Source organism: Poecilia formosa, unplaced genomic scaffold (genome assembly GCF_000485575.1).
Source record: "Poecilia formosa unplaced genomic scaffold, Poecilia_formosa-5.1.2 Scaffold17, whole genome shotgun sequence".
NCBI classification, from domain to species: domain Eukaryota; kingdom Metazoa; phylum Chordata; class Actinopteri; order Cyprinodontiformes; family Poeciliidae; genus Poecilia; species Poecilia formosa.
Window position 1 is genome coordinate 3,527,393 of NW_006799956.1, and position 15,575 is coordinate 3,542,967.

Genomic DNA, 15,575 nt, shown 5'->3' on the forward strand with positions numbered 1-15,575 from the left:
TTACGTCGGGACATATATGTGAAAAATGTACGTCGTTTATGGCATTGTCTGGTTTCCTATGGTGTCTTTGTTTGTATCAGTGGTGGTTTGTTCACTCCACATGCAACAAAAGTAATAGAAAAATGGCTTAGGGCACAACTGCCACATGAATAATATTTTTTTGTTTATCTGGTGCTCATGTATCCTCCATTCTACTGATGCCCTAGGCACTTGCCTTTATGGCCAATATAAAAAACATTGGTTTCCCCCTTGCCATTTGTTTGTATTTCATTGTATGAACATTTATTAACATTCATTCTGTGCCTGTCTGTCAGGATGGTTGGCATTAGTTTTTTATGTGATGTCACCATCTTGCTTTTGTTTATTGGCTTCTGCACATATGGATCGCCTGTACATTAAACAACAAACACATTTTATTGCTCTATTCACAGACGGTGAGTGCTCAAAACAATCGTTAATTGAGTTAGTCAGAAAATGAGAGCGTGCAGTCAATTGGAGCTATTTCAAGCATTCAGCATGCAGAGGTGAGAGAATCTATCAGCGCAGACAGTCTGCAAAATGCATTATATTACATAATGTTGTCCTTGAGTCCAATTTAAAAGCGGTGGAATCTATAAATACAAAGTGCCTTGCAAAAGCATTCATACCCCTTGAATATTTCCATATTTTGTCACATTACAACCACAAACAGAAATATATTTAATTGGAATTCAATGTGAAAGACCAACACAAAAGTGGAAAGTAGAAAGAAAATTATACCTGATCCAAAAAAAAGATTTAGAAGTTGCCTGGTGACTGCTAATGACTAAATAGAGTCGACACGTGTATTACTCTATAAAGTGTTTCTACTAGGGATCCTCCGATCAGGTTTTTTGCTGCCGATTCCGATACCGATCACCCGTGAGGCCGATCTCTGCCGATCACCGATCATACACTTTTTCACGGAAATCGACCAATTATGATCGGTGGCTGATCGACCGGCACACTTCTAGTTTCTACATATCCTAAAATCGGAAGTAGCTGTTGATTTCACTTTGATGATAAAGTATTAAATGAGTAGGAAGGAGATTTTGGAGAGCTATTTACTTCAGATTATCTATTGTCATGTAATCAGCAAATGCAATCAGATATGCAACGGGAGAGAACTGAGACCTTTTGCCCTCCATCATCCCAACACAAATGCACTATATGAAATGGGGATGCACCACACACAATACATACTAATAAGGTATCACAGGTTCCTAATTTTCAGAATAAATACTGCATTTCTTCATGTCTTGGACCAATGCGTTTTTAGATAAGCCAACATATTTGGTAAGATAAGGAACATTGACAGTAGCCTGAAGATGCTTCTCTTCCCTTCAGTAAATGAAACTTCACTACACCATGATCCTGTGGAGGCTGTTTTTTTTCACGCATGTGAATTTCTCACACCATTTTTCCAACACTTTTTTGGGGAGAACTTCAATTTTTGCTTCTTGATCTATGTTTTTTCTGTTAATGTATACGTCACAGAGTTCCACTGCAGGTTTGATTGTCCCTTTTTTTCCACTTACCTTTGAATTTGGTTTAACTCTGCTCGATACAAACGATTTTAATTATGCCTGTTTTGATTGTTTTTGACGTTTAATGTGCTCCACCTGTCAAAAAAATAAAACAAACAAAGCGTCAATTTCTCTCCTCCGATCCTGTTCACGTCAGCCTCCTTTCCTTTCCCCGTCGACGATGTCTGGCGTAGAGCCTGAAAGGAAGCATCTCTCTCCGCCGCGATTTAGTCATCTCAGAGGTAAACATTATTATTTTCTGAGCCGCGCGTGAAGTGATATGTGTATTTTGAATCAATAAGAAGCAATAACGTTCCTCCACGGCTGACGGAGCGGTTGTAGTTCTTCGAATTCTTCTTTAATAGCTTATGTGTCATACATAATATGGATTTAACGTGGAGGCTTTTATTACTGTGGAGCGCCACGCACTAAATTGCGACGTAGTCCAAGGGGCCAGGATTAATTTACGCACTCATTCACTCCTGCTTTGCTTCCTCGAATAGCGCTTGACCTGCAGGGTCCGTGCCATCTGTGGCCCTCCTCCACCCCCTCTTGCAGAAGGAGGGGGAAAAACCCCAGCTGCTCTTTTGGCCACGGCAGAGCTCACCAGGAGGAGTATTTAAAAATCCCTAATCGATCACTGTGCTCAGCCAGCCCCGTCTCCGCTGGCTCGGCTGACTTCAAAACCTACAACTTCCCCGCGTTTGATGTATTGCAGAAAGCCGTGTTATTTTTATTATTAGATTATCTTTATTATTATTATTCTACGCAGCGAGCAGATGAAGGCAGTCATCCATTACGATTTTTCAACAAGTCGAACGGAAAAGGAAGACGTCAACTCCAGACCCTCTCCCCCCTTCGGATTTCCTTTGCCTTTTCCATGATGGTTATTTTTATTTCATTACATCAGATTACTGCAGAGTAATTGGATCCCTTGCATCCTGTGCTGTAAACTGTATACTAGTAGCTTGACATGGCACAATAGGCCTGGGAGGTAATCGGACGTCCTGCAGTGATAATAGAATTTACAATAACTGAAATATCCACGGTGATTGTGGTATTACTGAGCAGCAAGGGCGATGTGACAGAGCAGCTTATTCAAAAAAGGGCTTTATTTAATCGGCCTTTAGAGGACCGCATGGCTAAAAGAGTGTTTTCATGCTGGCGCTTCATAGAAGGATACTTTATGCATTTTCATCAATATATACCGGCCATTCTGCTTGAAAGCGATGTCACCAAATAACACGTCTCACTCAGGTTCATTAATGCAACATCCTCAGTAGTGCTTTAAAATGCCGTGGTGAGTGACTCGAGGGCAATTTCTGTTATCACAACCAAACAGCCAACATCGGTTGTCCAAGGTAACCGGTGACACGTTCTGTGTAGTCGGACACAATCTACATTTTCTCCTTGGGTTGGAGTTTAATAGCGGCGGCCTTTTGTGTGCCGCCTCCGGTTCCCCAGTGGGCTAAGCTCAGCACTGGCAGGCGGACGATTTTTCACCCGTCTTGACACGTTTCTGAGCGATTTCTTTCCTGAGAACGATTGTAATTCTCAGCCATGTTTCGGAGAAATCAATGAGATCCCTTAGAGGAGGGATGGGCGGGGGGCTAAGGGCACGCGGTCTGAATATCAGCAGTCATTCATTTTCAAACATCATGATGCAACTTAGAAAAACCCAGAACGTATAAATGGACTGACAATTTTCAAATTGGATCTTTTCCTATGAACTTCAGGATCACTGTCTATGTTAAGGTTATGACATGAATCTCCTTCACAGTACTTTTTTCATTGTGGAGGAAAGATTCATTATTAGTTTTTGCCAACAATTTATGTGTTGTACAGTATTTCCATAAAGCCTTTGGCAGTTTTTTCTTGAGTAAATCCACAATTTAAAGATTTTGGAGCTTTATACCCTGTTCACCTAGTTCATGTTTTGCTGTTCTCCTCCTGAGAGGTACTCTAAAGCCACACAAATGTTAAGCTAGTAGAAGAAATACGTGAAAGAGAAAAGTAGAAATCAGTTCACTTCCTTTTTTAAATAAGAAAATAGTTTATTCATTAAAATGCTAAATGATTTAGCAAAGGGAACAAAACCATCAGCCGTTAGCCGCCACGAATAAGATCGACGCTAGTAGTGGATGCTAACGTCTAAGGTGTTCAAGGACATGCTGTTGTGAAACGCCGATTCCGTTTTGCAGAACATGCACTGAGCTGTGTTGTCTTTTCTGTTTCATTTAAAGTGATCCCACACTTTAAATGCTAATAGCAGGTAGCATTCATTTACAGCTCGAAGGAGAACATGAGACCACTGCGCAACACAAATAATCAACCCACCAGAACGCAGTGCACTAACTAATTAGGAACGTCTCCACATCTTTATCTCTGACCACCGAGGATTTTGCTTTGTGATGCTTTTTGTTCACTTATGTCCTGTAACAAACCTCAGAGGCCAGAACAGATGGATTTATACTGAAATAAACACTATCTAATAATAAGGTAATTTCTTGAAGACTATATCTGCGGTGGATTTTATTGAGCAATATTTGAGGGAAAAAAAGCTGTTCAAATTCCTTACTTTCTCATAACTTGCATAGACAACTGATAAATGACAAACTACGAAACACTGTTGCAAAGCGCCGTTCGTTGTTGTTTCGGCCCTCAGAATAGTCCTAACACATGAATCCAGTTTTGGTTGCTGAACGTCTCATTAGGCACCTGTTTGGGAAAAAAAAGATGCTGGTTGAATTCAGTATCAGATGGGTAGAAGCTCCTGTGAAGAAAAATGAATTACCCCATCATGAATACATTATGAAAGCTGAGAGGACTTGACGGGGGTTTTAGAGCCGCTGTCTTTGTAATTAGGCCAACTCCAAGCTAAGCTGAGATACACAGCAGGGCACATTCGCCCTCATAATGGTCTTCATATTTATTTTCTTCTCTCCTTTTATAAAATACAGACTTGATACAAGGTACACAAGTGTGAATCCATAAACTTATGTGGGTTTGCAAATGGAAACATGTAGCTGGGTTGTGTTCCTTCTTAAATTGAAGAAGGAAAGAAGCATTGGTGAAACACATTGATGGTTAATTATGACTTTTGTTGGGGTGTGTGTGTGCAAACAAATGTGTGTGTTGGTGTGAACAAAAGGACACACGGTGAACTGAGTTGTGTGATTAGAGGTAAAATGGAAAGTTCACTAAAGCTTTATAAAACTGTTAGAGTTCTCTAATGTGGGGTAAAGCCAGATTTAAAAAGAATCAATACTTTTGTGGAATATATTGGATCTAGAGATGCAATAGAAAATCTGGATCTTCTTAAATATTATTTTTCTTCTCTGAGTAGAATAGAGCACATCTGTCAAACTCGAGGCCCGGGGGCCAAATCTGACCCGGGAGCTTTTCATGTGGCCCTCTAAGCTCCAAATGACATCAAAAAGTTCCTCCAGATTTTCTGCAAAATTCACACGAAATCAACGGATCTCCAAATTTCTTCTGATTTTACTTCAAATTTTTCTCAAAATTAATCAAAAACATTGGGCTTAGCTGACTGCTGCCTCAGCCCTACTTGATGTCAAGTCACAGTTACAGCAAGGAATAAAAGTCACATTTAAAGTCATACATAAGCGCAAATATCACAAAACGTCCTTACAAATATTTCTAACTTGGCACCACACAATATGTGATTTTGATTACAAAAAACTTAAAAACAATCATAAAATCCTGGAGGAACAGCCATTTATTGCTATTTTAACAGTTCAATGGGTTTTATCAATACATTCTGGCACAACCGGCCCTTTAAGAGCGTTCAGATTTTTGATACGGCCCAAAATGAAACTGAGTTTGATGCCCCTGCATAGAGAATGTTTAAATTAAATATTAAAGTTACACTTACAGACATCAACAAACTGTTTTGCCCCAATCTAAATCACGCCTCCCATGTGTGTCATGGCTGGCCGTGTACAGTACACAGTCATTACAGAAGCAATGAATGTGTCGTGTAAACAGACAAGAGCTGGTAATTACAAGTGATTCCCAAAAGTTCCCTCTGTCTTTCTTTTCAGCATCAGTACATTATTTCCTAATTATCTCGCGGTGCACTTTGTGGCGCGTTTGGACGGGTGTTCGTCTTCAGGCAGCAACTCTGGAGTCAGTGTTATAACTGTGTGTGTGCGTGTGTGTGTGTGTGTGTGCGTGTGTGTGTGTGTGTGATCCTGCAGGTCAGGCCTCGCTGGAGGTCAGGCACTGACTGAGCCCTTTATGTGATGAGTCATCATCACTCTCTGGCTCCGCTGTCGCACTGCTACACAAGCTCAAAAACTCACAACGAGTTACACTTGACCATTAGCAATTAAGGGGAATTAGTGAGCTTTAGACATGCTTGCTCGACACGCTCCTGCACCTCACACCCTCACACCCCGCATGTAGCATCGAAATGTGTGAAGTAATTAAGCCTGGAAGGTCCAGCTTCGCCGCTGCTGCCCGACCCTACTTCTCTGGCATCAACAGCAGTCTGATAACACCTTGGCTTTACAAAGACTTAACTCTGCTGAGCAGAATCCTAACACCAGGGACGAATCTAAAAGTATTTGCATTCAACGCCGCTTGATCAGTGTAACCTTTAGGACCGATAGCCTAAGAAATTCTAAATCAGCGGGTAAGTCTGACTTTCATGTTGTTTTCTGGCAGAAGTCCACGTTATAATGACCCCCCCAGATGGCAAAGGCAAAGAGTCTTTCTGTCTTTGAACTTCGCAGGTCGTTTGAGGCACGCAAAAGCAACGTCTCTCGCAATGTGGCATCAACGCTAAGGCTGGACGACCGCTTTAGTTTTCCAGAAGGGTCACGAGAGTTTGTATGATGAAAAGTTGAAGTGGAAATGGTAACCTCAAAAAAAACTGTCCTTTGCTAAGCCGAGGATCACCTTTGAAAAAGATAAACGCTGGTTTACACTGAAAAAAGAAGGTAGTTGAATCAACTTCATTGAATTGCTTCAATTGGTAACAAGTAATTGGGGAAAATTGGGTTTAACTTGACACATTTAAGTCAGTCTTAAGAAAATCATTTAGTTTACTTCAAATAAAGAAGCAAACTGAGCCAAAAACGTTTTTTTTTTTTTTTTTTTTGGGTCAGGGAGGTTTTGTTTGAGAGTAGATAGACTGGAAAGCGTGTAATGAAAGAGAGGGAAGACATGCGTCAAAGGTCATCAGGCGGGGAATCAAACCTGCTGCGACAGCTGCCTTGAGGACTAACGTCTCCTTATGTGAGTTGTGCTAAACCCCTGCACCACCACAGAACCACGGTCGGTACAGGTTCTATCCCTGGTGAAACTCGCTTCATGATATCAGGCAAAGGATACAAATGCAGCATTGAACTTAATTATTTCAAATTAAGTCAAAGTAAAACGTTCCTTTAAGTTAAAAATGTGTAACTTTTAAGTTAATTCAACACAAACAAGCAAGTTGTCAAAGCTAAACCAAAGGAGTTGAGAGAGATTAATGTTAACAAGTCCATAACATGAAGTACAGCCCAAATACGCTTCTTAGTCTACCAGTAAGACCTAATAAAAATAATCTGCTGCTTTTACTGTTGAATATTCGTAAATGATTAAGACATCTGATGTCTGAAAAAGCTATGTATTCTGGGCTGTACTTTGAGTCGGCTGCAGTAACAGATTCTGAACGGCGGCAGCTTTTCAGCCGGCTTTCAGGCAGCCCAGCAGACGGACCGCAGTCACAGTGGCAGATGCATTAAACTCTTCGGAAACCACTTTTTTAACCACCGTTGCAAGGAAAAGCACATCAAATCGCTCCTGTCCGCTCCCAAAGCCTTACATATTGATCGTTTGGGATCAGAACTTGTTCTTCCTTTCATGTTATCAGATTCTTTTTTTTTCCTTTCTCCTCTTACATGTGCATAAATGATGCCGTTTACATGGGAGGATTAGTGGGGATTACCTCATTCAACTTCGGTGTATTCTTGTTTCTCATTGACTAAAGCAGTTTAGCTTCTTTTAACACAATGTTCGTTGCAGCTGACAAGCATTCGTTATGCTCATGTGGACCATTTGTGAAACAGTAGAGAGCTGTGCAGAGCAGATAAAATGAAATTGTGCAACTAGCCAATTCCATTTCTTGTTTGAGAAATTGAGTTATCTCGCTCTGATCGATAGGCCACCGGTGTTTCATGTCTAGGTCTTTGGCAGGTACTGCTGCAGAGTAAACGTGAATAATGTGGGCACAGAAATGGTCTTCAGTACTGGACTTGGAAAAGGAAAAGCAAAGTCTTTATTTGAACAGGTAGCTTTTATTGTAACCGTTACCATGCCGATGCCTCTTTCTGCACCACATCTTGTGACAGAGTGCAACTTGTAAGAATAAAATATTGATATTTAAAGACGCTTGATTTACAAAAGGATATCAGTCACCGGAAGAACCGATTTGGGGTGAGTGTTGGTATTTATGGGAAACGTGAAGTCACGAGCAGAACTGACCAGAAAGTGTGTCATTTTAGAAATCTTGCCATTGCGATTTTATAACCAACATTATGATATGAGTATGTTCTTAATTTCCCACCATTTTGACAGCTGTATTCATTAAAAATATTGCTACATTTGGTGAAATTATTATTATCTTGTAACAGTATAAAATGAGATGGATAATTTGAGAAAAAAAACTGAGCTCCTTTGCATTATCCCAGTTTTCCCAAAAGTACAAAAATACCAATCAGAGCCAAAAATAATGGCTGTGTTTGTTTTTCAGAAACAACCAATCAGAGCCAGGAGGAGGGTCTTAGCGCTGTCAATCACGCTCAGTCATGCTGAATGCTAAGGCTGGTTAACACATCCATCAATGACAGCAGACTGGAATGGTAAGTTGTTTCTCCATTAGCACATTTGGCTAATGGAGAAATGAGTTTGATTGACAACACTAAGACCCTCCTCCTGGCTCTGATTGGTTGTTTTTGACCAGGAGCGAAGAATTTCTTCAGATGACAAAAGGATAACTGGGAGGACATGGACCAGCTTGATTTTTTTTTTTTTTTTCATGGACTATCTGTCTCATGATATGGTGACAGTTTCAAAAAATATGAAAAAATAAAAACACTTTATAAAAGTTACATAACTCAGCTTTAACAAGTTAGTGCCAAGAACAGAGAATCAACTTGCAAAGTTATATAATTTTTAACTGATTAAATTGCAACCGCATTCTTTACATGTACTACTTGACATTTTCCTCATCAACATATAACTCAAGCAGTGGCAAAACATTTACAGACTTGCTAGGAATATGGCTGTCATATTATTTCTGAATCTGTAATTATGCATTTTGACTGTTCTCTTTTCGTAGTGGAATGATGAATTAGCAAAGAACCTCAATGATTTCTTTTTTTATGATGGGTGCAAAATTTTGAGTTTAATGGAAATTTGCTCTCACTCACAAAGGGCTTCAATCATGTGAGCAGACTCAGACGTTTACCACCAATAAGAATTAAAACTACCTGTTCAAAATAACGACCTTAAAGAAGTTATTAAACATATTTTTAATTAATTCCACATTTCTGCATTAAAAATGGAAATTTTTAATGGTTTGGTGTAATATTCTAGTTTTAAATGTTGTCTTCTAAGCAGAAAATGATCACAATTTAACAATAAAGCTCTTACAGCCATCAGTCTTTGTATAATTAAGCTACATAATATGTTTTCAGGGTTTCCCCCGATCTATTATAAGTCTGGCGGGCCACCAGGCTTTGCTTATGCCCCCACCAGGTTAAGTATTGCTTAGTTATTTATGTCTTTTTAAAATGTTTGCTTTTTTAAAAGATGTTCCAGTATTAATCTTCAGTCTTCCAATATCACATGATTATCAAGTGATATTTTCAAATTTCCTTTCAACTGTAACATTATTTAACTCAATAACACAACAGGCTGGATGATTGACTGTCGTGGCACCCAACCACTGGATGTAGCAAGTTTTCTGGGGGAAACCTTGGTTTTACTTTGTGAATTTAGTTACTGAAATAAATCAGCTTTTTATTGTATAGACTATGACTTGAAATTTGAAGCTACATGCATCAAATTCAAACTTGAATGAAGCAATTTGTGAATGTAAACTTCTGACCAGCACTCTGTCTCTTCAACTACACCTTTTCCGTTCTAGTTTCTTTCAAGGTAGGAGAATTTCTTTATTTCATTTTTTCCCCCAACGTCTTGAGTAAATAGGACAGATGCAAACATGACTGACAGGTGGTGAGGTTAGGGTGAGGCCATATCACAGCACATCTAATTACCCTTTCAAATTCCTAGCATTAATATTTGATTACCATTAAAACTGGGCTGGCAACGTTGGCACCGATGAATGAAAGGTGGGATTTTTTTTTTTCCCAGAGTCTGGCATCATCACGCTGTCACGTCGCCGTGTCACCGGCAGCAGAAATCAGAAAGGCAGACGATCGTAATGACAATGATTTATGCAAATGCATCACAAATTTTTTTTTAGCAGTCTTGAGTTTCACATTTGCAAACGTCGTTCTCAGCGCGGGAGTGTGTGAAAGTTTCACCGTCGGTGTTTTTATTCATGGATTGGTTTTATGTGCATGTCAAGCAACAAACATGAGAAGACTGGCTCCTTTAAAAAACAGATTTTTTTTTTCTTCTCTGCCCAAGCTTCAAAACATAACCTCCTTCCTGCTAGGAGCCACAAAACCTCTGAGATTTGATTTCCATGTGGAGTGGAGAAAAGAGGAATACAGAAAAGCAAACCAAGTCTTTGGATTTCAGTCAAAGATGAAGAAAGTTCTAAAACTGCTTATAAAAATCTGTCCCTGAACCTTTTTACCCCTGGCTTAGGTCTTTTGAGCATTTCAGACGGTCACTCGGCTGTCAGAGCGAATCGATTTGCAGTTACACGGCTACCAGACGAACATTTAAACCCCTTCTAATAAAACTACAATCCCGACTACGTCTACCATCACATTGTCAAATCAGATCTAATTCGTGTTGTTTTGTAATCATCTCATGGCGGCAGAATAACCCATTCTTGCGTCTCTAGCATTTGTGTTCAGCCTCTCATGTGTCCCATTGTCTCTTCCACAAAACGGAGGAAACTGGGATATTCAGGATAAAAAAAAGTAAAATAAAACAGGTGATTCAGCTTGTCAGCCATGAAGAGATTAGCCCTTCAAGTCATGACCAGGCCATTTCCTCCTTGAAGAGGCAACCAATTGTTCTCCAAATCTTTTATTTCAAAGATCCTCTAGGTAGGCATTCCTCTGCAACAGCTGCTTTTGTATCCAAAAACCTTGAACATACAGTCTCTTAACTATAGAGAATTCAGGTAGAAGTAGCTAAGAGAAAGAGAAATGTGTTCACTTTTTGCAGCATCACAAACCTAGAAGTATTATGTTCATTAGAGAGAGAGACCAAATCTATGTAGCTACGGAAACTATTTATTGGGCACATGGTGTGGCAGACCTTGGCATTTTTTAAGTGTCACTGGATGGCATTGAACTTAAAGTGTATCCACCCTCCTTTGAAAGCTAAACCTCCTTCCTTGGAAAATTAGAAAAATTCCAGCAAAGTGGGCGGAGCCAAGAGTCATGGCTGAGTGAGGGTGCGATCAGGATGAAAGAAGCACTGTTGTCAGCGTATCCACTTTATCGTTATAGTTACCGATTTACCAGACTCCTCCAGTGACTTTCTTCACAACTAGTGATAAATACAGTGATTCTTTCTCTGTGTTGTTGGAAACTGTCGTAGCGACAACGCTCGCCTGAAGGCAGCCTGTCAGTCCTGAGCGAGTAGCAAGAGTGGCCATTAGCCGCCGTAAGCTTCTCCCACTTCCTCGTCACTGCAGCGAGTCAATCGTTCAACACCATACCTTCAGCAATCGTCAGCTTTTATAGTTTTTATACCAGAACTGACAAAGTTGTACCAAGCCATACCGCTGTGACCAATAGGAAAACTCAACTGCCTAAGAACCTTTTGACCCGAGAGGCCAGTAGTGAGACGGTTTTAGGTCAAATAATGTTGGACTTAACAAATTGCATAAAAATGTCAAAATTCACACAGAAACATAAAGATAGAACTCTAGGAAACCTATTTAGACAGTTTATGAGCAAAATGAAAAGCTTATTTGTGGGTCAGTTTCTCTTTATGTACAGCTTTAAAGAGCAACTAGCTTTATTTTCTACTGGTCGCAAGTGAGTTACTTTGAAATTCTTGCCTTAGTCTTTAGCTTAAGTAAGCATAAATGCATTCATGGAATGAGAAACTCACTGTGCACAAATTGGAAAAAGAAAAGAAGAAATATATACAGATCGCCACAGCAGACGCCTCGAGCCGCTGAAAACCATCACTGTGAAGTGCACAGTTCCACAAACTGCACAAAATCAATGGTTTAGTCAGATATCAAAATACAGGCATATGTGGGTATGTGCAGATACAGATATTGATGTTTTTCCCTTTTATTGCTTGGCGAAGGTGCGAGGAAGTTCTCTTCAATAAAATTGCCACCTGGCCAACTCAAGCAGAGTGCATTAGATCTTGCCTGTTGCTATGGCTACAGCCGGGACGGATCCTTGCTAGGAGTTCACTGGACTCGTCGGCAGGCAGACAGACTGGCAGGCTGAACTCTAATTTCCCTCAGTGCGTCGGTCGGTCCTGAATGCGAAAATAACACCGACCCTCGTGATCCATATGGAGGAGTCCTGGAGGACCAGCTGCTCGGGGGCTTTTAAGGCCGCAATCTTTACTTCACTCCCTCAGTGAGCCGTTTTTTATAAAATAAATATATTTCTGATGCAGCACAGGTCGTGTTGAAGCAGTCAGCACAGAGAGGGAAGCCACCTTCATGTGTCCACAGTAATTAGTTGGTATCCACAAACACCTTGAAGTTTGTCTTGTTTTTTGTTTTTTTCTTTGTTTCTTTATTCCATCATTAAGAGCTAAATATAACCAGGTCCTTACTAAAGTCTCAGTCTCTTAAGATTGTTAGAACTGGAAACCAATTTTGTGCGCGCTCAACTCTGGGCCTGAATTAGTATTGCAACAAGAGGCTGGTAATTTAATTTTGCCAATGGAAATTGGAAACTTTCAGTGAGTAGAATAATTTAGAAAAACTAAAGAAAACACCTAACCATAGCAAAAAAATAAAAAAGACTAAACTTTCTCTTGTGAGTGATGTTAGTGTTACCTTTCACTGTCTGGTATATTATAAGCTATCAATACACAAAGGCTCCAGTGTGAAGCACTGAATGTCATTTCAGTATGAGCCTGCATATCCCCAGATGGTCATCACTGACTTTAAATTTCCAGAGTTGATTTGACTTGTATTTAACAACTGAACGGGTTAAGTGCTGTAATTATGTATTTTCTTTCACTTTCCTTTGGGTTTACAGCCATGTTCAGTTAAAGCTAAAGAAGTATGCGTTTGTACTGAGAAGTATACATGCATGTGAAACTGAAAGAGGTACGGGTTAATAGCTGGGCCAGGGGACGATATCCATTTAAAGTAACAGTATGTAACTTTAATGAGAAAATATGTTTTGTACATATTTATTAAAACTGTCACCATGTCATGATATAGTGAGATAAGTGAAGTATAATCATGTTGTAATACTCCTGAAGAAAACCAACCAATCAGAGTGAGGAGGAAGATCTTAGGGCTGTCAATCATGCTCGCCTGCGCACTGCTACAACAGCTTGGTGTTCCAGGAAAATAGTTTATCTGCTGTGATCGGTGGCCAGGGAGCAGCTGCAGGCTATAGCAAAGAGCAAGGGGGAGGAGAGTGGGCATGATTGACAACACTAAGACCCGCCTCCTGGCTCTGATTGGTTGTTTCTAGTTAGCACTGAGATAAAGGAGAGGAGCTCAACATTTCAAGATTTCTGTCTCATATTATACTGTTAGGGTATAGTGACAGTTTAACTAACATGACTTTCTTTTAATAAACTTTACATATTTCATGTTTAGGTAAGTAAGAGGAACAGAGCCATCACTATCTTCTCACAATGGCTTAGCATTCATAGGTTGCCCATTTGAGTGGCAGAAAGATAAAAAGCACAAAAATGGGGAAGAATGCACTGTAAAAAGCCAATAAAACAGATTCAGATGAAAGGAACCAGTTGAATCATGGCAGCTCATAAAGACAACTGGCATTCAGAATCAGATATGGGAATTTCAGTGTGCACTGCTTCTGTCCTGTTAGGTTTTAAAGTGCTGTGTAACAATGTTTTGATTATTATATAGACTGTTGATTGAATTAAAATTTTCTGCGTTAAAGATGCTAGCTTGACTTAAGCATCTATTCAGCAAGAAAAAAACAAAAGTGGTGCACGATATATCAGTACCAACATCGATATCGGTCGACATTAGTCATTTTTTAACATAACGGTCTCTGTCCATAGATAAAACAGGGCCCATATTAACAACCTGCATTAGTTTTCATGTTGCTATTTGTTTCTGGTTGTTCTTTTGTTTTGTTTTGTTTTCCAAAGGTGTCAAAACCATACCGAAATATAATATCGGTAAATATGGTTATAACAGCAATATTAATATCTGATATTTGCCCAATTTTTTACATCAATACATCTGTACTTTCAATGTCTGCCTTTTAAAACATCTGTTCTTAATTTTGTTCACATACTGTGGGCTGTTATAAAAACCCATTAAGGAGACTCAAGATAATGTTTTAGTTGTTTATGAATCCGATATCGGGCCTTAAAATGTAACAATGAAAATTCTTCTATAAAATCTCCCTGGAGACAATTATTTTCTGTAATCTTCGAGAAATAATGAAACTTCCACAGGTGTTCATTATCAAGCTGCAGAAACACAGAGGAGATTAGTTAGAGACTTTACTGTCATATCCACCATTACATGCCCTATGAAACACCGGGAGGTTGCAGGAATCTGTGATTGTGTGGGTGTGTTTGGTTTGAGCGTGACAGAACAGTGAGAACAAAGAGACTGTAAGACAGCAGCATATATAAGGAAAATAACATGTGGCATCAGCAGGTGATCTCAGCTTTAAAGAAGCAGACGTACTCTTCTAACTAGAAATGTATTGGTTGGATTTAAGAAAGGGAAAAAAAAAAAGTACTGCCGTATGCCGCATATTTTATGAGTTGGTGTGTATGTCTGCTGACGTGTGAGGGGAAAGCAGTTTACTGACTTAACCAGAAATCTTAAAGATGACAGAAGTTGAAGCACCAAGACAGCATGACAGAAACGACCCAGGAATATCTGCAGAGATAAACCGATGTGTCTGCCAGAAATATATATATATAAAAAAGGAAACCATCTAATCCAAACTGCGTTCCAGTTACCTGGGAAGTGAGAACTGGAGCTGGGTTTGACCCGAGGTGACAGCGTTCTGGTTCAGAAGTCGGAATTTCAACATGGCGACGCCTGTAAACACTCTTTGCTATAGCTTTTACAACCATCGTTTTAAACTTTATGTTCCGTAATAAAACACCACTTTTCATTTGCTGAGTTTATTATTATGGGTGCTGCACGTGACATTGGCTTAAGACAAACTTTAACATGTGTGCCTTGTTAAATAAACTTATTTCCACCACAGCTGTTGACGTGAGGAGCGGCCATATTGAAACGCAAAGTTCACCTTACATGTCGTAACTGGGGAGAAGTCGGACTTGCTCCCAATTAGTAAGTTTCTTACTTTATTTATGGCACTTTCTTATTTCTTTGGTAGAAGGAGAGAGAGAGACAAAAGAAGAACAAACTATCATGAAAAAGGAAATTATTGAGCTCATTTGAATTTATCATGCAAGTAATTTACTTAATACTTAAACACAAGAAATACACACAACAGTACAAAGGGTTTCTGTTTCATAATCTATTATATTCTATCAATAACTATTTCTATGAATCACTCGACTCACTGCAGAAGCATCTATATGAGATGTCAGTAGTTTGCTTATTGCCATGGACCAACATTTTTTTTTTCATTTTGATTTATTTATATATATATCTCTCTGGGGGGGATATATATATATATATATATATATATA

At 39.4% G+C, this 15,575-nt stretch overlaps 2 long non-coding RNA genes across 2 annotated transcripts in view; one reads left to right on the plus strand and one right to left on the minus strand.

The window, feature by feature from the left end:
• LOC103134518 (uncharacterized) overlaps window positions 1-15,575 on the plus strand; it is a 94,717-nt gene that overhangs the window by 24,514 nt on the left and 54,628 nt on the right. The gene's annotated exons all lie outside the window — the stretch shown is intronic.
• LOC107835658 (uncharacterized) overlaps window positions 840-15,575 on the minus strand; it is a 26,570-nt gene continuing 11,834 nt past the window's right edge. Inside the window, exon 3 of the long non-coding RNA XR_001661475.1 lies at window positions 840-995. This is a non-coding gene — a long non-coding RNA (uncharacterized LOC107835658). The remainder of the gene's footprint in view (window positions 996-15,575) is intronic.